Source organism: Oryctolagus cuniculus, chromosome 1 (genome assembly GCF_964237555.1).
Source record: "Oryctolagus cuniculus chromosome 1, mOryCun1.1, whole genome shotgun sequence".
Classification (NCBI taxonomy): Eukaryota; Metazoa; Chordata; class Mammalia; order Lagomorpha; family Leporidae; genus Oryctolagus; species Oryctolagus cuniculus.
The window spans coordinates 152,657,112-152,678,803 of record NC_091432.1 but is presented as its reverse complement, the minus strand read 5'-3'; the positions used below and the strand labels follow the sequence as shown (position 1 = coordinate 152,678,803).

The 21,692-nt window shown below is 47.1% G+C and overlaps 1 protein-coding gene across 5 annotated transcripts in view; it reads right to left on the bottom strand.

The window, feature by feature from the left end:
• Positions 1-21,692, bottom strand: part of GNA14 (G protein subunit alpha 14) — a 224,524-nt gene that overhangs the window by 146,670 nt on the left and 56,162 nt on the right. The window lies entirely within an intron of this gene.

The window sequence follows — 21,692 nt, the reverse complement described above, 5'->3', positions numbered from 1 at the left end:
ACAGATAGAATTTCAGACACATGTCATTTCCTATTCAAAGGTCAGAGGTTTGCTGATATGGTTAAGAGAACAATAAAACTGTTCAGTTCTCAGAGCTCGACCATAGATCTTCCTTCATCTACACAGGCATTTAATGAGTGGGTTTCATAAACTCGACTTTTAGTGGATTCAGGTCAAGGAGTTTCCAAAAGCTCACCAATTTGATCATACTCAAATGGTCGAGCAACCCTCCCCCTTAGACTGTCATCTGCAAGAAAAGACTTCTGGGGCGGCATTGTGACACTGCAGATAATGTTGCTGCCTGCGACACCAACCTGCCACACGGCTACCAGTTTGAGACCTGGCTGCTCCACTTCCAATCCAGCTCCCTGCTAACGTGCCCGGGAAAGCAGCAGAAGATGGCCCAAGTATTTGGGCCTTTGCACCCACGTGGTGTAGGATTTGGAGTCCGTAGCTTGCTAAATGCCGGTCTCTCTTCTGTACGCTGGCTGCTTGCTTGCCTGCTATGCTCCCTTGGAATTTATGACCTCCTGCCCCCCACTAGCTCCCCCTGGAATTTATGGCCCGATGCTTCCCACCAGTTCTTCCCTGTGCCATCTCCATTGTGTGGCCTTCCCACCACATCACGTATATAGTCTTTACGTTTAAATGAACCAATGAACATGTTAGGTCCCAATACCTTGCTATATAGAGAATAAGAAGGTAGCCTACCTAGGAGATGACCTGCACCCTTGTAAGTGTGAGGCTATAAAAACCTCTCTTATGCAAATGAGAGGGCTTTTTGCCTGTGCATTACTAGAGGGCTATGTTTGGGTAGGGGGTCCCAGCCAGCTGGTAACTAACAAACCTCTGTTTTTGCATCCGCAACTGTGTCTTGTGCACTGATTGGGAAATTCGGACTCTACAGTGGGAGATCCAGAAGAAGCTCCTGACTCCTAGCTTTAGCCTGGCCCAGCCCCAACATTTGCAGCCTTTTGGGGAGTAAACCAACAGATGGAAGTGCTCACTTTCCATCTCTAACTAACTCTTTCAATTAAATAAATAAATCTTTGAAAAAAAAAATGACTCCTCTTTGCTAAAGCAGCCTTCAGGAACTAGTCAACCATCAACACAATTTGAATCCTTTTACCATAGCCTTCACAAACGTCTCATTCCCTAGCTACAGATGCAACACTTGGGAAAGCTTCCTATGTACTGCTCATTTTCAAAGAAGGCTCTGTAGAATCTGGAAGCAAGAAGACAGAAACATTGTTTGAAGGCAGTCCTTTGCAATGGCCATCATGTCATCAGAACTCCAGGGGAGCTGCTCTGAGGCCGCACGGACACGTCCTTAGGCACTGGGAGATGCCAGCACCCCAAATGCTTGGCTCTGCTACTTCCAAAGCTTCTCAGTGAACATGCTTTTCCCACTGAGTCTTGCTCTCCAAAGACTCATATTTTGTCAATGGAAGTAAACAAAGAAATCCTAACTCCCCACCTGTCACCAGTTAGAGTTCCTATTCTGCAATCTGAACACATTCATCACCAGAATCCACAACAATAGGCTGAGGGCGATAGAGTGGACCAACGACCCATCCTAGCAAGAAGATACAATCCTGGCTCACTTTTATCTCAGGTCCATTGCACCTGCCCTGTATCAGTGGCTCTGTGGTTTCAATCTCCCTTAAGATTCTAGAAAACTATCATATCCAGGGCCAACAACAGCTTCATCCTGCTTGAAAAACATGTTTAGAACTTGTTATGCGTTATGCCGTCAGTAAGACGCAACTGTTGGAGTGAATACAGCAGTGAAATATATCAGACTTTAATTTCAGTGCATGTGGCGACTGTCTTTAAATACAGCCCAAGCTAGTCTGTATCTTAACACACAATTTTAAAAAGTGAATGAGAAGCCGGCGCCGTGGCTCAATAGGCTAATCCTCCACCTTGCGGCGCCGGCACACCGGGTTCTAGTCCCGGTTGGGGCGCCGGATTCTGTCCCGGTTGCCCTTCTTCCAGGCCAGCTCTCTGCTATGGCCAGGGAGTGCAGTGGAGGATGGCCCAGGTGCTTGGGCCCTGCACCCCATGGGAGACCAGGAAAAGCACCTGGCTCCTGGCTCCTGCCAGGATCAGCGCGGTGCGCCGGCTGCAGCGGCGGCCATTGGAGGGTGAACCAACGGCAAAAGGAAGACCTTTCTCTCTGTCTCTCTCTCTCACTGTCCACTCTGCCTGTCAAAAAAAAAAAAAAAAAAAAGTGAATGAGGATCAAGGAAACATTTTCCTGCAAATCTACCCAGAACCTCAATTTCAACAATGATGATTGTCCTCCCAAAAATAGCTCATTTAAATCTTGTGCCCGGGGATCTGCCTCTCTTGGGAGCGCCCTCCTGATCACTGTGGTAGGAGGGTTCTGACTTAAATAAATCTTGCTGTTCTGCCTTGTCTGCATGGAAAGCTTCCGGGTGAGACAAAGAACTGACGTCCCCTTTCTCTGCCTCTGTTTCACCCTGAACAGTTTTTGAACGTTTCCCTCAGAGGAAGTTTATGGAGAAAGTTAGCCTAAGTGGGTCAAGGTTCCTTATCTGCAGGCTTTCTTTGTACTAAACTACCCCTGATAGAGCAGGAACCACAGGAAATCCCCCCTGCTTTCTTAGAATGATGGAGGAAGACCTTAAAGAAATATACTCCATTAGATCCTAACTCTGTGGAAGAGCAGGCAATTTTAAAAGAGTTTTCTAACATAGCTTGCCCCGGACATTAGGAAAAAAGCTTCAGAGACTTGCAGCGGGACCTGAGAGCACCCTAGACAATCTCCTTAGGGTGGCCACCATGGTCTCAAATCACAGAGATCACGAGGGGACCCAACACCTGAATCAAACTGTTAAGTGTCCCCCTCCTGGTGACATCTCAGTCCCAGGGAGATCCCTGGGGACCTCCCAAGTGATTTCACTGTAGACTCTTTGCCAAGGACCATAGAAATTGACCCCAGGGGCCGGCGCCCCAGCTCAATAGGCTAATTCTCCCTCCTTGCGGTGCCGCCACACCAGGTTCTAGTCCCGGTCGGGATGCCGGATTCTGTCCCGGTTGCCCCTCTTCCAGGCCAGCTCTCTGCTGTGGCCAGGGAGTGCAGTGGAGGATGGCCCAAGCGCTTGGGCCCTGCACCCCATGGGAGACCAGGAGAAGCACCTGGCTCCTGCCATGGGATCAGCGTGGTGCGCCGGCCGCAGCGCGCCGTCTGCAGCGGCCACTGGGGAGTGAACCAACAGAAAAGGAAGACCTTTCTCTCTGTCTCTCTGTCTACTCTGTCAAAAAAAAAAAAAAAAAAAAAAAAAAAAAGAGAGAGAGAGAGAGAAAGAAAAGAAATGGACCCCAGGGCCACGGCCTATCCACAGAGATCACTGGCGATTCGACTGCCCTGAAGGCCAAGAACTCGGGGTCAGGCATTTCCAATAGACCTCCGGCACGGGACTGAAGCAGCCCAGGACTCTCCTTACCAGCTCCACTGAAACATCAGATCAGCGTGCAGCGGCCCCGGGTGGCTCTCACAGTGCATGGAGAATCTGAATTTCCTTCTGGACACCTGAGAGCGCTTCTCTCTCTTCTTCACTCTAGCTTTGGCCCCCTCTCCTCTCATAGTGCTGTAATGGTGTCTCAGGAATCACCCCAGTTACATATGTGACCCAGCCTTTGAGCAGTGTCCACAATGGTCTAAGGTTCACTCACTCTTTGCTCATACCAGAGAGCCCAGCACCTTCACTAGGTAGAGATGTCCTAAACCAGACGAAGACCACGTTCTTACAGGACCACGGGAGACTTGATGCCTCCCTCTGGCAGAGACAGATGTTAATTCCAAAATCTGGAGTGTCAGGGGAAAGGTCGGGCGGGGAGTAAGTGCCCAGCCTGGCCAGGTTAGAAGAGGTCTAGCCCAACTTTCTCTCAAAACTCTCCAAGACCCTCCTGACTTGGGCTCACCTGATCTGCCTAGGGTCTGTTCAGCACCCCTCTCCTTTCCTCACAAGTGTTGCCTCTGTTCAGCAGCCAAGGTCCAGCACCTGGTCTTAGGCTGCCCTCTCCTCTAAAGGATGCCACCTGTCTCGTTTTCCCTACGTCCTTAGTCGCCATTTTTAAAATGACAAGAACTGGCTGCAACAGGGTTTAAAAAAAACGGCTGTCTTTAGCAGTGACCAGACTCCCTGCAGGGCCATGTTTTCCAATCTCAACTCCTCCCCCGCCCCCACCCCCCCGATTGTCTGCTGACCCAAAGGGTTCACATTCTCTCGCTTGCTAAATTATAAAAGTTTCTCTGGGGGCCGGTGCTGTGACGTAGCGGGTAAAGCTGCTGCTTGCCGTGCCGGCATCCCATATGGGTGCCAGTTCGAGTCCCAGTTGCTCCATCTCTGATCCAGCTCTCTGCTATAGCCTGGAAGAGCAATGAAAGACAACCCAAGTGCTTGGGCCCCTGCACCCACCATGGGAGACCCAGAAGAAGCTCCTGACTCTAGATCGATGCATCTCCAGCAGTTGAGCCGATTCCCCAAGAAGACCTCTATCTCTCTGCCTCACCTTCTCTAACTCTGACTTTCAAGTAAATAAATCTTTTTTAAAAAAATTCTGACCACCTATTGAAGATTCTTCTGTTCTCCAATCATCAATACATGCCTTGCTAAACCATACAGCTCCCTAATTGCCACTGCCATAAACAGTACGAGGGTCTGTGAAACTCTGCTACGCTTTCTAAGACACTATAGAGTTGTTATAGTAGTCAACCTCAATGTGATTCTCAAAAATATGTCTTGTAACAAAGCATTGTTGGTACTATGCTTAAATGTTGTATTTTCTAGGCTTAACATTTTTCCAAGACTCCTAGGGTTTGCAACACTTTGGTAAAATACAACTGTATTTGGCTGGCGCCGTGGCTCACTAGGCTAATCCTCTGCCTGCGGCACTGGTACTCCGGGTTCTAGTCCTGGTTGGGGAGCCGGTTCTGTCCTCTTCCAGTCCAGCTTCTGTGGCCCGGAAGTGCAGTGGAGGATGGCCCAGGTGCTTGGGCCCTGCACTCCATGGGAGACCAGGAGGAAGCACCTGGCTCTTGGCTTTAGATCGGCGCAGTGTGCTGGCTGTGGCGGCCATTGGTAGGTGAACCATTGGAAGGAAGACCTTTCTCTCTGTCTCTAACTCTGCCTGTCAAAAAAAATCATTTATTTGTTTCCTACCTGGATCTGAAAGCTGCTATCAAGTAGCTATGGGTTAAAATTCTGCATGTTCTATTAAACTGTCCCAATGGACACATGCTGCTGTCACATACGAATCCTTCTCAATCAGGGTTTTTTTGTGTTTTCTAACTGACCTAGGCAACAACATTTTATGATTTCAGGGAGGTTTCTCGCATTTTCTATTGCCATTGAGTTTAATTACTTAAAAATTGGAATCTTCAAGGAGTTAGCTTTATCTGACTAGATCTGGTTCACAGCTTTAGTTAAAATGCTCAAGACTAAGTTACTTTGACTAAATGGTTTAAACTCTTGACAATTTTTACATCCAAAGTTCCACAACTGTCTGACATTGAGGCTTCCAGCTGAATCCCTGGAACTCGCACCAGATCAGACCCTCAGCTGGCAGAGATGGTCACTGCCTTATGCTCTGTTATCCAGGACTGACCGTCCAGAAGCCATGAAACTCCAGGTGACGTTCTACCCGGGACCCTTGGGTCTAACCCTCAGAGGAACGTCGTGCTTCTGTCCCTCAGCGACATCCCCTTTCAGCATAAAGCAGCCAGAGTGTTCATTGCCCCTTAACAGAAGTTAGGGTCCATTCTTCTAGGGGACAAAGAGTGTGGAGTCAGATGGGTTAACAGGCAGTTAAGTTGGTCCTGGTGGAAATGAGGACAGGGAAATCTCTTTGAGATGGTGCAAAATGCTTTTTTCTCCACAAAAGTTATTTTTAGCAAGACCAAGATACCAAACCCCACTGCATGTTTCTCCCCAAAAGCTACCTTTAGCAAGACCAAAGTCCCTACCCAACCCTCTGAGCTTCTAGTTTTATCACGAAAAAGAGAAATAAGCTGCCTATCTCACCCTTCTGATGGCTCTTTTGTTTCATCATAAGCAAGCTAGACAGGGCAAACAAGATTCAAAATCCAGCCTTTTGATCGGTTTTGTGCCCACCTTTTAACTGATTATTACTGACTGTTAGCTTTTCTCGAAAATTGTGCTTAAAAACCCCACTTCTGCCAGCCTCTCGGGTGTGCCTTTCTTGGAGCACCTGCCATTGTGGCAGGAGGTTTCTGATTTAATTCAATCTTGCTTTTCTCTCTTTCACATGAGACAAGGAACCCAAGTCACCTTTCCACGCCATCGCCATCGTTTCACTTGCATCCTCAACACAGCATGAGCTTCGACAGCACTGCAGGAATCCAGACAACACTGCAGCCCTTCTCTCAGACAGCAAGACAATGCTGGCTACGAGGTCTTGGCCTCGGCCCTATTCCCTTGGAGGCTGGCACCGAGATGCATGTGATGTGAGGACAATCTTTCTACCCAGATTCTGATATCCGGGAAATCCATCCCACCCTATGCTATGCCCATACACGTGGCATTCCAGAGCCTGTGTCTGCCTTCAGGTACCCTGAACAAATTAGGGGGCTTCACCCTGAGGTTGGATACAACTGAATGTCAAGGAGCAAAGCAGGTAATGTGACAATTGTCTTCAATGTGAATACTGTGTGACAACGCAACACATTTCCTCTCCTACACCCTCACTATTCTCCCAAAACTTAATTTATGGGGACTAGAAGCTTGAGAACAGGAGAGGGAAGTGTGCACTGGTCCCGCCCTCTCTCAGCAATACAGAGATTTGTAACCAGTGACAAGCTGCTAGTCTGGTTTCGTGACCGCTCAGTGACCCTGGGGCACATTCTTTCAATTTCTCAAGAATCAAGTTTCTCCAGTTTTGTAAAGTGACGTTGATATTGTAGAATCAAAGGAAATCTTGATGCCCGCAAGTTCCTGGTCTTGGGCTTTTCAAAGACCTTTTGTCTCCCCTTCAGCCACTGAAGAGTGTTTTCCATGGCAGGGAATGCTGTCAAGATGCCAAGTGCTCCCCAAGATTCAAACCTTTCATTGATAGTCTTATCAAAAGATACAAGAAGTGGAATGAATTTTTTTAACCTCTCTTTGGGTCTGTTGATTCACTTCTTTACATCAATGTCAAGAACTACCTTGCAGGTATGAAGTGCTTAGACAGTGTTGCTAAGAGTGGTCTGTTTGCCCCTTCCCTTCCCACACCCCTTCCTTACCACCCCTACCCTTGCTAGGTGACTGATTTCTCTCCTCCCCACCCCCCTTTCCAGGAACAAACTTCAATCTGTCATTTATACATTCAAAATCTATTAAGCACCTATCATGAACCAGGCCTTTTGGAACTTCTGCGTTTCTCTATCAATTTTAGGCAGGCTGGAAATATTATGGGTCAACTTGTGACTTCTTTCCATTCTCACTAAATATATAACATACAATCAGGGTGATCTGATCTTGTTTGTCTGCAACAGTCCTAGTCTGCGTTGCCCTTACAGTCCTAGCTTCCACCAGTGCTCACACTTCCACTCTCAGACTACGTCCATTTGCATGTTAAATTACATGATCACCCTAAGGGTGTCTACCTGTAATTCAGACTTTGCATGGGGTATGTGGATGGGGGGGGGCAGGAGGGGTATTGCAGGAAGGGGTGGACCCACTTGTATAGAGACCACATGAAACCTCAGTTACACACTACGCTGAGACAGGCTATGGGACTAAACCCTGAAACCTGGTGCTACCTTTAAGAAGCATGCTTGGAATCCACTCTGAGAGGCAGCCTCCTAGGAAGGCCCAGAGCAGAAACTCTCTAGCAAACCTCCTGGCCATACCCTTCTCTAGCTATGGACACTGAGCCTTGGTTCCTTTATATGTAAAATAAAAATTATAATAGTACCTACTTTGTGATACTGTGAGGATGGCATGAGTCCATGTGCCTGGCCCATACAAAGTGTGGTAGGAAGTGGTTCTGCCACAGATGATTGTCCAGGACCCAAATCCTGGTCCCAGGCAACTGCGGACTCACCGGAAACAAAAGGTCCACTTTCCAGAAATGTGGTGCTGAAGACTTTGGTTTGGGAATTGGCAGAATCAACCCAATCCTATTCTCTTTTAGGAAGTCAATGCTCAATGAAAAAGGCAGATCACAGAATTGTCTTTTTTTAAAGAGTTATTTGAAAGGCAGAGTTAGAGAGAGAGAGAGAGAGAGACAGAGAGAGAGATTTTCCATCCACTGATTCACTCCAGCAACATCCAGGGCTTGGCCAGGTCAAAACAAGAAGGCAGGACTTTGTTTTAGGTCTCCCAATGTGGATGCAGGGGCTCAAGCACTTGGGCCAGCTTCCGCTGCTTTCCCAGGTCATAAGCAGGGAGCTGGATTGCGAGTGGAACAGCTGGGACACCAACTGGTGCCCATACGGGATGACACCGCCACAGGTGGTGGATTTACCCACTACGGCACACGCTGGCCCCCCACGGAATTATATCTTAAGTTACGCAGTCTCCTGTTGCCGCAGTGTGGTGTGGTCACAAAATACTCAGGACCCAGGGTGCCAAAGCACCCAGAACAGCCTGGCATCCCATGTTCCTGAGAACCCTTGTCAAAATCTCATGCTACCCAGCTGCATCTGTTGCTGGCTCTCCTCTGCCACCTCAAATAAGCCCAAGGTGGGACAGGCCAAGCTCAGTTCAGGGAGGAAGAGGAAAGTCTGGGACATAAGACTTAGCCTTTAATGGTAATTTCTGAAGGAATCTTAAATTATGGCATTCTGGTCTCAGTCCAACTCAGCTCCCCAAAGCTGAGGAATTCTTTGGATACTTTGGAACCCCCATTGTTGCTGAAATTATTTTCACTCCATACTCATTCTCTTTTCTTCACAGCCTGGGTCTTGTGCTGTATCGTTTTTAACACTCTTTCAGCCACACTTAACTCTCACCTCTAAGTGTTTGTCCACCCAACCTTGAGTTGATCCTACTTGGCATAGAAATCCCCAAAGAAAATACAGGACACTTTAGACTTGCGCTGCTACTCAGTAATAGTTTACTGTTGGAGCAGACACTAAGTACAGTGCTTCTCCTCAAACTGGAGAATTTCTAACCCACTAACTCCCCACCTGCATTACCGCCTTCATCAACTTCCCCAACCTTCTCCCCTCCCCCACTGCTTCCCACCTCAGGTACCTGTCACCCAGTTTGAAAGGAACTGCCCATCAGGATAAAGGCCAATCTCCTTAACCCCTGTGCATGCGCCTCTCCTGAGATCTTGTGCATCACCCTGAATTTGCAGCTTGCCCTCATTCAGTGTAAATTCACATGTCTGAACTGCACCAGCTGTAGCATCTATCTGGCTTCTTTTTTCTTCTCTTCAACCCAGCAGACAAAAACTCAGACACAAACTCCTTTGCTCCCTCATCCCAGGTTGCCACAAGATTTAATCACAGGCTCCATTTTTATCACTTGACACTTCCTACATGTTTCTGTTGTTGCACAACATATCTGGGATCGCCCATTATCTTTCTTTGCTACAAAACACGGAGCTACGTGAAATCAAGGGCCTAGTTTTGCTCATCTTTGAATTCTCGGGATACTGGGCAGTCTCCAGGAGGTACTGAAGAGCCACGGGTCATCCTGATGCAAACTCTACTCTTCTGCTGCCAGTGTTTGTGTTTTACACCTCTCCTCAGCCATGTTACCATCAGGATCCCTACTGATTTCTACAGTGCTGGAATCTGAAATTTCTTTCAGCCAAATTGCACACCAAAGGCTGCTCCGAGATTTCCCAGCATCACTCACTGGCATGAAGCTCCAGCGTCCCGGGACATGCACAAGAACTTCACCCCACCTCTCACTGGCCTAATTCCCCCAACAAAGCAAGGACAAGGCAGCCTTTGCTTTGTCAGTCTCACCAGGGAATGGAGGCAAGGCCTCCCAGGCTGAGTTCAGGCTTGGAGGAGAAAAAAGAAAAGGCAAGGAAATTATTAAGGAAGACAAAAAAAAAAAAAAAAAAAAAGCAAGGAATGTATACCCGAGGTCATCAGAGCTCCAGGCAAGAAGGCAGATCAACAGCAGGGAGCTGGCAAAGCTCTGGCAACCTAAAACTCTCATTCAGGGGAGCCGGGCTCCCCCAGAAGTTCTTGACAATCCAGGAAACTTATCTCAGATTTTAGTTAGTTGTTATCTTCTCATTGATTGGGAGGCTGGGGTTTTTTAAAAAAAAATCTTTCATTTTAGTTCTCTTTGACCCCAACTGACCAACTGGTGAGTGTGGGTCTGAGCAGACACTGGACGCCTGAGTACTGGGTGAGCTGTCTGCAAGGCTACAATGGCGCCTCCATGATCTCTGTGCCTCCTGTCCGCCAACCTCCCACCTCTGAATCCCACAGTAGCCCTTTAACAACTCTTCTCTGCAGACCAAACACCTAGAGCTCTCGCTCAGAACGCAGATTCTGACTCGGCGGATTGAGGTGCTGTCTGACAGTCTGCATCTCTAACACGCTCCCACGTGAGGCCAAGGCTGCTGGTCTGGGGACCTCTGCTTCAGTAAACAGGGATATATTCTCCACCACTGGATCCTAACCTGAACCGCGGCATGACCAGGGCAGAACAGAACAGAATTATGACCCCTTCGTCTTCAGAGAGTTCGCTGTTCGCCTCTACTGATATGATCTGTGATGTCTATCCACTAAACCTATGTCTTTTCTGTTGCTTGTCCTCTCCTATGTATTAGTCATATATAATTCCAGATTTATGGCTCAAACTGTTAAAGATTTATTATTTTAAAAAAGATTTATGTATTTGAAATGCAAAGTGACAGAGAAGTGGGGAGACAAAGAGAGAGACACACACACCAAACATCCATCTGCCAGGTCACTCCCCAGATGGCTGTGACAGCTAGGTCTGCAACAGGCTAGGCCAAAGTTAGGAGCCAGAAATTCCATCTGGGTCTCCTACAGGGGTGGCAGGGGCTTAAGTACTTGGAAACATTCTACCCTGCTTTCTTGAGTTCATTAGCAGGGAGGTGGATAGGAAGTGGAACAGCAAGGACTTGAACTGGCACTCCAGATATAGGATGCTCACATCACAAGCAGTGGCTTAACCCACTGCACCCCAGTGCCAGCCCCCAATTTATTACTGTTGTATGACTTTAAAAAAATATTTTACTTGAAAGGCAGAGAGGCAGAGAGGCAGAGAGGCAGAGAGAGAGAGAGAGGCAGGCAGAGAGGCAGAGAGAGAGGCAGAGGCCATGGGGTTCACATGCCTGCTGCATTAGGAAAGGCAAGTGTGGGCACAACTAGAAAGAAGAGCTGTCTGGGGCTGGTATTGTGGCCTCATAGCTTGAGCCTCTGCCTGCAGCGCTGGCGTCCTGTATGGGCACAGGTTTGAGTCCCAGCTGCCTTGCTTCCCATGCAGTTCCTTGCTAATGAGCCCAGGAAAGCAGTGGAAGACGGCCCAACTGCTTGGGCCCCTGCATTCACAGGAGAGACCTGGAAGAAACTCCTGGCCTCAGACTGGCCCAACTCCAGCCATTTGGGTAGAGAACAAGCAAATGGAATATCTGTCTCTCCTTCTCTGTAACTCTGCCTCTCAAATATTTTTTTTAAAAGCTGTTTTAGACAATAGCATTTAAACACTACTTTTATTCTGTCTCATACCAATATACTTGGGAAAAAAAACCAAGCTTGGAATCACAGAAACTTCAGGTACTCCAAGCATCTATTTAGTTCAGTAACTTAGGACCAGCTTGCCACAACCTGGCATTGGTTTTCACAGGTGCAGTTCTTGCAAGCCCCACTGGCCTTAAGAGCAAACAATTGCAGGGGAAGTCTAGGCCAGGCCACTTCATTTCCTTGAGCCTTTTAAGGGCAAAGCTATTTGACTGTGCCTGCCTTGAGCAAACTGTTAGTATTGCCAATTCATTTGACTTTGACCTAGAAATTTTACTCATGCAAAATGCAGTGGGTTTTCTCTAATTAGGAAGTCAGGGTTCCTGGAAGAGCAAAGAAACGCTTTGTCCACTGTGTTGTCTTAGGTTCAGGTATCACTTGTATTTCATTCTCAAAGCCCTGCCTTTACAGGGGCATGTTTGTAGAGAGGGGAGGGGGCTGTTTGTTCATCCAGAGTGGAGGAAGCACTGGTCATCCCTGGATATTGCCTTTTTCCTACCCCCTCAGGTTACAACCTTCAGTCAGCACACAGCCGTAGGTTACCTAAAGCAGCCGTGACAGGTGGGCTGCCTGCGAGGGCACACCTTATCTAGGAGGGCCGAGGCTGAGTTGTAATCACAGCCACACGAGGTTACTGCCCGCACGAAGAACTTCCAAAAATGATGTTCTGCACGCTATGCCTTCTGTAACGAGGAAAGCCTTGTTAAGTAAGAGCAAACCCAGTGCTCCTTCTCCCCCACCTAAAAAGGATTATGGGAACCAGGACAACATCAGTTTTCAACCCAGCCAAACTCCCCCTCATTTCTCTAGTCCTTTCTAGTCAATTCCCAAGCAAATTCCTCCCCGAAAATAAAGTTTCTAGGGCTTCAACTTGGCACCAAAGGAAGCTGATGTGTCCACATTGTTGAGGGAGCACAAGTCAGACTGACAACAAAACCAACGTGGTCTAGACAAAGGCAGTGAGCACAGCTCCGCAGAGTCCAAGCTCCATGGAGCTACCTTCCCTCTTCGCCTCTCTACAGGGAAAATGCCATGGTTTGGCGACCTGATGTTCCACATCTCCCATGACAGCGTGGACTTCATACATCTGTCCCACAAGTTTGTGCATAGTCATCCCAGGCACGTGAACAGTTTCTGCCTCATTGAGGAGTACATGGGGAGAGGGAAGGAATCTCCATAACAGCCTGTTAACTAGGAAGCCAGCAAAGGTAATGAACTCCCAGATCATACACATGAGGCAACAGGAAGATCAGGCACAAAGTTACTGGGAAGGTACTCTTACTCATCAGTACAAATATCCCCCATCCACATCAGCTGGTTTTCCGAGAACTAAGACATTCTAGAACTCAACTGTTTCAGACTTTATCTCATGTTTTAAATTTTTGCTTCAGCCAGGGCCGAGCCACGCCAGAGTCAGGAGCTGGGAACCCAATCTGTCTCTCCCATGGGTGGCAGGGACCCCACCACTGGAACCATCACCTGTATCCTCCCAGGGTGCAGGACAGCAGGGAGCTGGAAACGAGTGGAGCCCAGAATTTGACCCAGGCGCCCCAACGTGGGAGGCAGCTCTGCCAAGCAGAGTGTCTTCACCACTGTCGAAGGCTCACCCCATTCACCTTCTGATTAGGAAGCCATAGCCAAACGTCCAGGTAAGGAGGACACTGCACTCATGATAACCAGCTTTTCAGACATCTAAAATAGCCATGGTCACAGGGTCACGGGCCAGCAGCACAGCTGTTATGCCAGGCCTGACTCTGGGGCAAGAATTTCCACATTCTTCTCTAGAATAGGGCAATGTAGGTCGTGACCTTGACACAATCAGTACACTTCAAGTCATCTCATATTTAGTGATAGTGAAAGACAACGTTAACTTGCTCTAGTAGATGAGACCTGCCTCCTGGAAGGCAGACAGAGCACTGGAACCCTATCTTGGGGACAACCACCACTATTTCCTAGCACTGTAGTGCTCCTACCCTTCGTTGGCACTTTACACACACATCAACTTGCTCCTGACCATCAGCTTCTGGTTGAATTGAGTGCCCCATCCTTACTCCGAGATCTCTATGTATCTGACGTGAAATTACAGGGAAAATTTCTCTGTGTGTGTGTGTGTGTGTGTGTGTGTGTGTGTGTGTGTGTTTGTGTCCTTCTCTCTAACTCTAGCTTTCAAGTAAATTTGAAAATATTGAAAAAAAAAAAGCCAGGGGAGGGGACAGTGTTATGGCATAGCAGGTTAAGCTTCTGCTTGCGATGCTGGTGTCTCATATGGGCACAGGTTCAAGATCTAGCTGCTCCACAATTCAGATCCAGCTCCCTGTTAACGCACCTGGGAAAGTGGTGGAAGATGGCCCAAGTCTTGAGCCCTTGCACCCAGGTGGGACACCCAGAAGTGGGAGTGAACAACAGATGGAAGATCTTGATCTCTCTCTCCCTAACTCTGCCTTTCAAGTAAATTAAAGAAAATATTTTAAAGTTACAGGAAGGTAGAATTACTAAAGAGAACTCATCTGTGTGTGTCTGTCTCACACACACACACACACACACACACCTGTGAATACAGTAGAGGGACTAACAGTCTTTAGAATCAAATGTCCCTGGGTTTAAATCCTGACCTGTCTCTCTAGCTGGATGATGTTGAGGGACTCCTGGTAGCCCCGGTTCTCTCGTGTGTTAAATGGAGATTAATAATTCCTGCCCCTACCTTAGAGGGTGTGACTTGTGTGAAGCACACAGCACTGTGGTGCCACGCCTGGGTCTCCGTGATCTAACGCATCTCCTAACATGGTTAGCACTGTGTCATGCTTACCTAGACGTTCAGTACGGTTTTCTAGTCAGAAAGTGGATAAGGGTGAGCCTTCGGCAGTGGTGAAGACACTCTGCTTGGCAGAGCTGCCTCCCACGTTGGGGCGCCTGGGTCAAATTCTGGGCTCCACTCGTTTCCAGCTCCCTGCTGTCCTGCACCTGGGAGGATACAGGTGATGGTTCCAATAGTGGGGTCCCTGCCACCCATGGGAGGGACAGATTGGTTTCCCAGCTCCTGACTTCTTCTACCCCCCTCCCTTACTCAAAAACCTCCCCAGGTCACCACTTTCACCAGGTCACCTCTAACTTCCTATCTGGCACTCTCGAGGTGGTCTGTCGGCTTTTCAGGCAGGTCTCCCAGGACACTTCGATGTCCTCACTCCACATGAGCATCCAAGGTCCTTGCCAGTGTCCAGTGCTTTCTCTATCAGCCTGGGGTGCTTGGATTCAATCCTTAATGTTTAAGTCAAAGCTTATGAACAACTGTGTAATAGTGTGTGTACCCCTATGGGGTCTTAGTTTGCTTCTGTCAGTTGTCTCAAAAATTCCAAGACTTCAAAAAAGTGACTTTCTAGATTCTCCTTAGATATCATTTATGGTTGTTCTGGCCCACATTCCCAGTGGCAACCATTGGTTCTGCCTGAGTAGTGGGCAAGCATTCACGAGAGCCAACACCTGCCCAGTTTACCCCACTCACGCCTGCCCTGCCCGCCCCTCCATCATAACACACCAGCTTGGCTCTCTGAAGGGAATTGAGTTTATCATCTCTAAACTCAACTGTACCCACCCTTAGCCCTTTGTCAATTCCTCCTTGATTCCTCCTGTGTCAGAAATCATTTTATTTTTTAGCTCCCCCAGCTCTATTTGTTACTACATGTGTCACTGGTCTCTTCATCAAACAGTACTCTATAGTTTTGCATTAAGGCCTTCCTAAAATTTAAGCCTTTTGACACAGAACCCACAATTGGACCGTGCCTGGCTTAGCACTAGATACAAGCAGGTGTTTGATTAATACTTTTAATTGAATAAAAACATGGTGTCTAATCATGGGAAAGTTGTATCTCATAAGGCATGGAGACCATTGTTTCAGGGATGGGATAAGTTTCAACGATCAATTATTCCTTGGCAAAGGCATTAGGAGAGCTGTGGGCAGAGGGCAGGAGAAGATCCACTTGGGAGAAAAAGGGATTCATGCTTGTAAGTCTTACACCCAATTTCAAATTTTGTCCTCAACTTATTTGCAAGAAAAAATTCCTTAAACTCTTCTGTGAGAGCTCTGTTACAATTCTATATTTGCTAAGCATTTTATTTTCTTCTGTGCATCGTCATAGGCAATATGCTGTCAGAATCACACAAAACCTGTGAGTAGCAAGGCAGGGTTATTATCTCCAATTTCAGAGGTGGAAGCTGCAGTTGTACTTTGCAAGGACAGAATACCACTGCTGACATGCCTGACTTCAAGGCATTTTGAAATGAACACAAGACCCCTTTGGGCAGCTGTGATGTCTGAGCTGGCCAGCAGCACCCAAGCTCTGATCAGCAACGGCACAGGACACCCTGGAAAGAATCACTGTTTTTCACAAAATTTCCTTTTTAATTATGCCAGCCAGCTACACATTAGCCAGGCAGACAGGCTAACAAAAAACCAAGCCCAGGTCAAATATGCCTGTACTTTTCAAAACTTGCTTTCAAGCGTTCTCTTTGCCGCGTCCATCTAACCAGCACATGCGATTACTCACCATTTAGAAGCTACTACATGGGGATGCATCAGAATCTACAAAGCTGGCTCCACAAAGCCACGTTTGCCAGATCCTCTGCAACATGGGGAAAGAATGATCGGGGTGGGGGGCATAGTCACATCATGGTATAGACTAAATCAATTGGACACAGTCACTGAGTTAAGCAAACAATTCAGCAGCAACCTTTTGGAACAACGAACTCAGCGAGTCTTGGACTGGGGGTTTCAGAGACAGGAGGCTCCTTCCTTGCTGTGAGGCTCCTGTCTTCCCATAGTCAGCATTTCAAGTCCAGGGAAATCGTGTCTTCCCTGCTGGCAAAGGCAGGGCTTCAGAAGCACTTGAGAACTCCCCAGTCTCTCTATATCAGCCTGGACGGGTGAAAGGAAAAGTTTCCATGGACCACCCACCCTGCCCTGATCTCCAGCTGGCCCGGAGTGGGATAAGGACTAAGAACAAATGGAAATGCAGTTTCCTCTCCAAGTTTCAGGTACTGATGGCGAGTCTGCTGGCTTCTGAACGGCACACACTGGGATGATGCCCACAGCCACAGACCAAGTCAGTCTTGGTAAAATGTTCTTTTCCCCTCGTCCCTGTCATTCTGAAAAGGGTCCTGCACACAACCTGAAAACTTGATATACTTGGTCCTTGAACACTGAAGCTACCTCCAACCCATTGAAGATTCACATGCAGCTTTTGATTCCCCAAATACTTATCTACCTATAGCCTGTTGCCGGCCCAAAAGCCTTACCAATAACATAAGCTGTTGATTAACACATTTTTTGCTTTTTAAATACATTTATGGTGAAAAATGAGAACTCCAACAGATCACTTCTCACTGCAATACCTAATTTTTTGGAGATGAACTGCTCACATGGAGATAACACCATGGATGGTCTATAAGTTCTTTTAAGTTTTTATACACTTTATCTTTTTAATAGATAAGTACTTATTTTATGGTAGTAAATGATAAAACAGACCATTTGAATTTTATGTATTCATGACATATTTTTAAAATTTTTTATTTAATTTTTTTGACAGGCAGAGTGCACAGTGAGAGACAGAAAGGTCTTCCTTTGCCATTGGTTCACCCTCCAATGGCCGCCGCGGCCGGCGCACTGCGCTGATCCAAAGCCAGGAGCCAGGTGCTTCTCCTGGTCTCCCATGGGGTGCAGGGCCCAAGCACTTGGGCCATCCTCCACTGCACTCCCTGGCCACAGCACAGAGCTGGCCTAGAAGAGGGGCAACTGGGACAGAATCCGGTGCCCTGACCGGGACTAGAACCCGGTGTGCCAGCGCTGCAAGGCAGAGGATTAGCCTATTGAGCCGCGGCGCCAGCCTAAATTTTGATAGCTCTAGGCTACATGTTTTTCCTTAATTTTTTCAAGTTATTGCATATCTCCAAAAATATCTGTGTATACACAAACTTAAGCAGTTCAAACTTGTGTTGGTCAAGGGTCAACTGAAGTTGGGCTAGTTTATCAAAATTGAGGAGAATCAAAGACTTGTGAACTGTAAAGAGAATCTCTCTCCTGAGTTACAACTATTCCTAACTTTTCAAAAAAAAAAAAATAAATAAAGATTTTATTTGAAAGGCAGAGTTACGGAGAGAGACAGACTGATCAATCTTCCATCTGCTGGTTTACTCCTCAGATGGCCACAATGGCCAGGGCTGGGCCAGAACACCTGGCCTCATCCAGGCTCTCACATGGGTACAGAAGCTTGGGACTTGGGCCTCCTTCCCCTGCTTTCCTAGGCGCATCAGCAGAGAGCTGGATCAGAAATGGAGCAGCCAGAACCTGAACCGGTACCCATATGGGGATGCCAGTGGCATTACAGGTGGCAGCCCAGCCCACTATGCCGCAACACTGGCCTCTGTAGCTTTCTTAAAGTGGAAGACATCAGACTTGACCCTGTCCCTACCACGTTTGCTCTCCAGTCTGTAGTCAAGGGCAGGGCCTTAGCTGTGTGCATCGGACAGCAGCCTCCATACCAAGTTCACGTCTACTGCAGACATCTTATTATTTAAAGCAAAGAAGCATTACAGTGTTACAAGAATAAGAATGCTAGGAGCCCTGGAGAGCAGAAAGTAAGTGATGGGGAATTAAACTAAGCCTTTTCTGCGACTCCACTCTGCTCGAAATGCCACTCAATGCCCAGCTCAGATTTCAGCTTTGGCACGAAATCTTCAACTGCTTCTGAGTGGTCAACACCTTACTCTTCTTGCTTGTACCAGTCACAAACACTGTGTGATGTAGCTGGTTGCCACACTTCCTGCCTCCATTAGATTGTTGGCTGCTGTTGCCACATCTTCTCCATTTCTTTTCTCTACACCACTTGGCATGGTCCACCGGTACACAGCTGATGCTTGATGAATATTTGTTAAGTTAATGTCTGGATTTATTCCATGTCGTAGCTCCCCAAGGAAATTAGGCTGCTAAGTGAATGAGTTACAATGGGAATGTGCCTTCTCTACCCCAAATAGCTGATCACAGCTTCATGAGTGGAGGATGACAAATACCTTGAGTGTGGTTCCTAGCTCGTCACTCCTGTTAATGCTAACTGCCTTTTCTCACAGAATGGGGCCTTGCACACTCCCCATGCTAAGCGTTAAGCAAGTGCAAAACACCCACCTCATCCTGCAGAAGATTAACCAGTGGTTATTGAAATTCTCTGAGCCCCAGGACACTCAGCAAGGAAGAGCCAGCAGTGGCGTTTGCCTTCAAAGCTCATTCTTTGATTCAGCCCATGATTTTCAGCCCTTCCGTTGTTCCCAAAGCAAAATGCTGATGTGATTATAAAACACTACACTTCTCATTTCCTACTGCTCTCAACCAAACCGCGCTATCACTGGTCAGGCAAGTGAATGTGATAAAGTCGGTCTGGGAAGCAGAACAGACAGGAAATGAATTTTACTGTAGTAAAATTCAAGTTGCAACATTTTGCCAAGGGGTAGTGGAGTGGGGGGGGGGGGTGAGCACTCAAGGCTATTAGGGATATTTCCCCAAGAGAAATTCCTCTTCGAGGGCTGGGCTGTTTAGTTCTGAAACAAAGAAAAGATTATATAGTCTTTTCCAAGATTGCCCAAGCACAAGGATGTGTTTCTCTCTCAGGGCAGGGAGAGTGGCAATGGGCCATTGGGCCTGCCTTGAACCTGCAGGGAGGAGCGGTTATCTCCAACACATCCAACGTCTGACGGCTTTACCAAGTGCACTGCCGATAACACACACCTAGCACTGCAAATGCTTCTGCACAGGAAGACGCCATGCCCGGCGTGTTCTGCACTATGCAGAGCTTTTCCCTGAACGCCAGCTACTCTTAAGTTCAGCGTCTCTATACAGTGTCACTAATCAAATGTCGCTCTCTAAATCAAGTATGAACATAGTGTTGAAGTTAATAAAAATGATTTGAGTGGCTGAAGGAAGCCACGTTTATGAAGCTGACCATAAAAAACCTTTAGAATATGACAGTGTTGTTTCTAGCCAAAGAGACTTGCTACATGTAGCATGATGTTTCACAATTGCTATTCGCTGGCTGTTTTTACCTAGGATCAGCAAGACTGAAAAATCCTAAAAGGTCCCTTTTAATCAAGAATTCAACCCTCTTCTATACTTCCTGCCTTTAATGAGTGCTTCTGCTGGGATCTGGGCATAATCCCAGAAAGATGCGATCTTGAATACCATAGACCTGAATGTTGAAATCACGAAAGATCAAAATCTCCACAGTTCAAAACTTTGAAAAGACAAAATCCTGAAAATACATTTCTTATAAATACATTTACTTACATTATAAAGGGAAATTTATCTGAAAAACCAAAGTATGCAAGAACATTCTATAGGCTGTTTTAAACCATTAAACAGATAATGATAAACAGTTTTTCAAGTAGAAGCACTCAAGCATAGTAACAGCATTCACATGTGTGTAACAGTATCAAGTAGACAAACTGTATTCATAAGCAGATTGCATCTGGCATTGTGGCACAGCGGGTAAAGCCGCTGCCTGTGACGCCGGAATACCATATGGGTGCTGGTTCAAGTCCCAGCTGCAACAATTTTGATCCAGCTCCTTGCTAATGGCCTGAGAAAGCAGCAGAAGGGGTCAAAGTGTTTGAGCCCCTGCCACCCACATGGAAGACCTGGAAGAAGCTACTGGCTTTGGACTGACCCAGCGCTGGCTGTTGCGGCTATCGGGGAGTGCACCAGCATATGGAAGATCTGTCTCCCTCTCTCTTTCAAATAAAGAACAATGCTTTAAAAAAATATTAGAGGTTAAGGGCAGGTGCTATGGCACAACATGCTAAGCCTGTACTTGGGACACTCGCATCCTATACTGAGTTCCTGGAATACATTCCCTCCTTGGCTGCTGATGCAGCTTCCTTTCAGTGCACATCCTGGGAGGCAACAGACAGGACTCAAGTACTTGGGTCCCTGCAACCCACCTGGGAGACCTGGAAGCAGTCCCTTGCTCCCAGGTTTAGCATGGCCCAGCGCTAGCTGTGGAGAATGGCCCAAGTGCTAGGGCCCCTGCACCCATTTGGGAGCATTTAGGGAATGAACCAGTGGGTAGAAGATCCCTCTCTCCCCCCCTCCCTGTCACTCTGCCATGCAAACTAAATAAAAGTGCTTTTTAAGAAAAAGAAGGGCCAGGAGAAAAAGCAGAATTTAAAGGAATAAATACATTGAGAAGCAAAATGTAGAAACACACACGGTTGTAATCATGTGCACCTAGCTTTGTAACTTTGGTCATGTCAAACACCAGGACACACAACCCTCTTTTGACATGGCCAATCAGAACAGTGCCACAGGTAACCACCACATACACACTCTCCAAAGAGCAAAGACCTTGATAAACTTCCTCTTTTCACAAATGCAAATGTCCGAAAATGACATCTGTCTTGGGGCCCGGAGTTGTGGCATAGTGGGTAAAGCCACCATCTGCGATGCCGGCATCCCATACAGACTCCAATTTGTGTTCTGGCTGTTCCACTTCGGAACCAGCTCCCCGCTAATGGCCTGGGAAAAGCAGTGAAGGATGACCCAAGTGCTTGGTCCCTGCTACCCTCATGGGAAACCTGAAAGAATCTCCTAGATTCAGCCTGGCTCAGCCCAAGCTGCAGCAGCCATCTGGGGAGTGAACCAGCAGATGGAAGGTATCTCTCTCTCACTGTGTAACTTCGACTTTCAAAACAAATAAAGGATATCTCTTATCAAGGAGGTTTCAATATTTCAATGTTTTATGTCCATGCACAATGTTCACACAGTCAATGTTGCGCAAATGCATTCTTTCATAATCAAATTTGCAACCAAAGTCTGAAACAAATTAGAACTCTCTAAAAGTCCTTTTACAACATATACCTCCAGTACTGGAAATAAAGTGAAATATACAGTAAAGCAGGTTGTAAAAAATAATGCTGAAATTCTATACAGTGGGGGAAAAAAAAC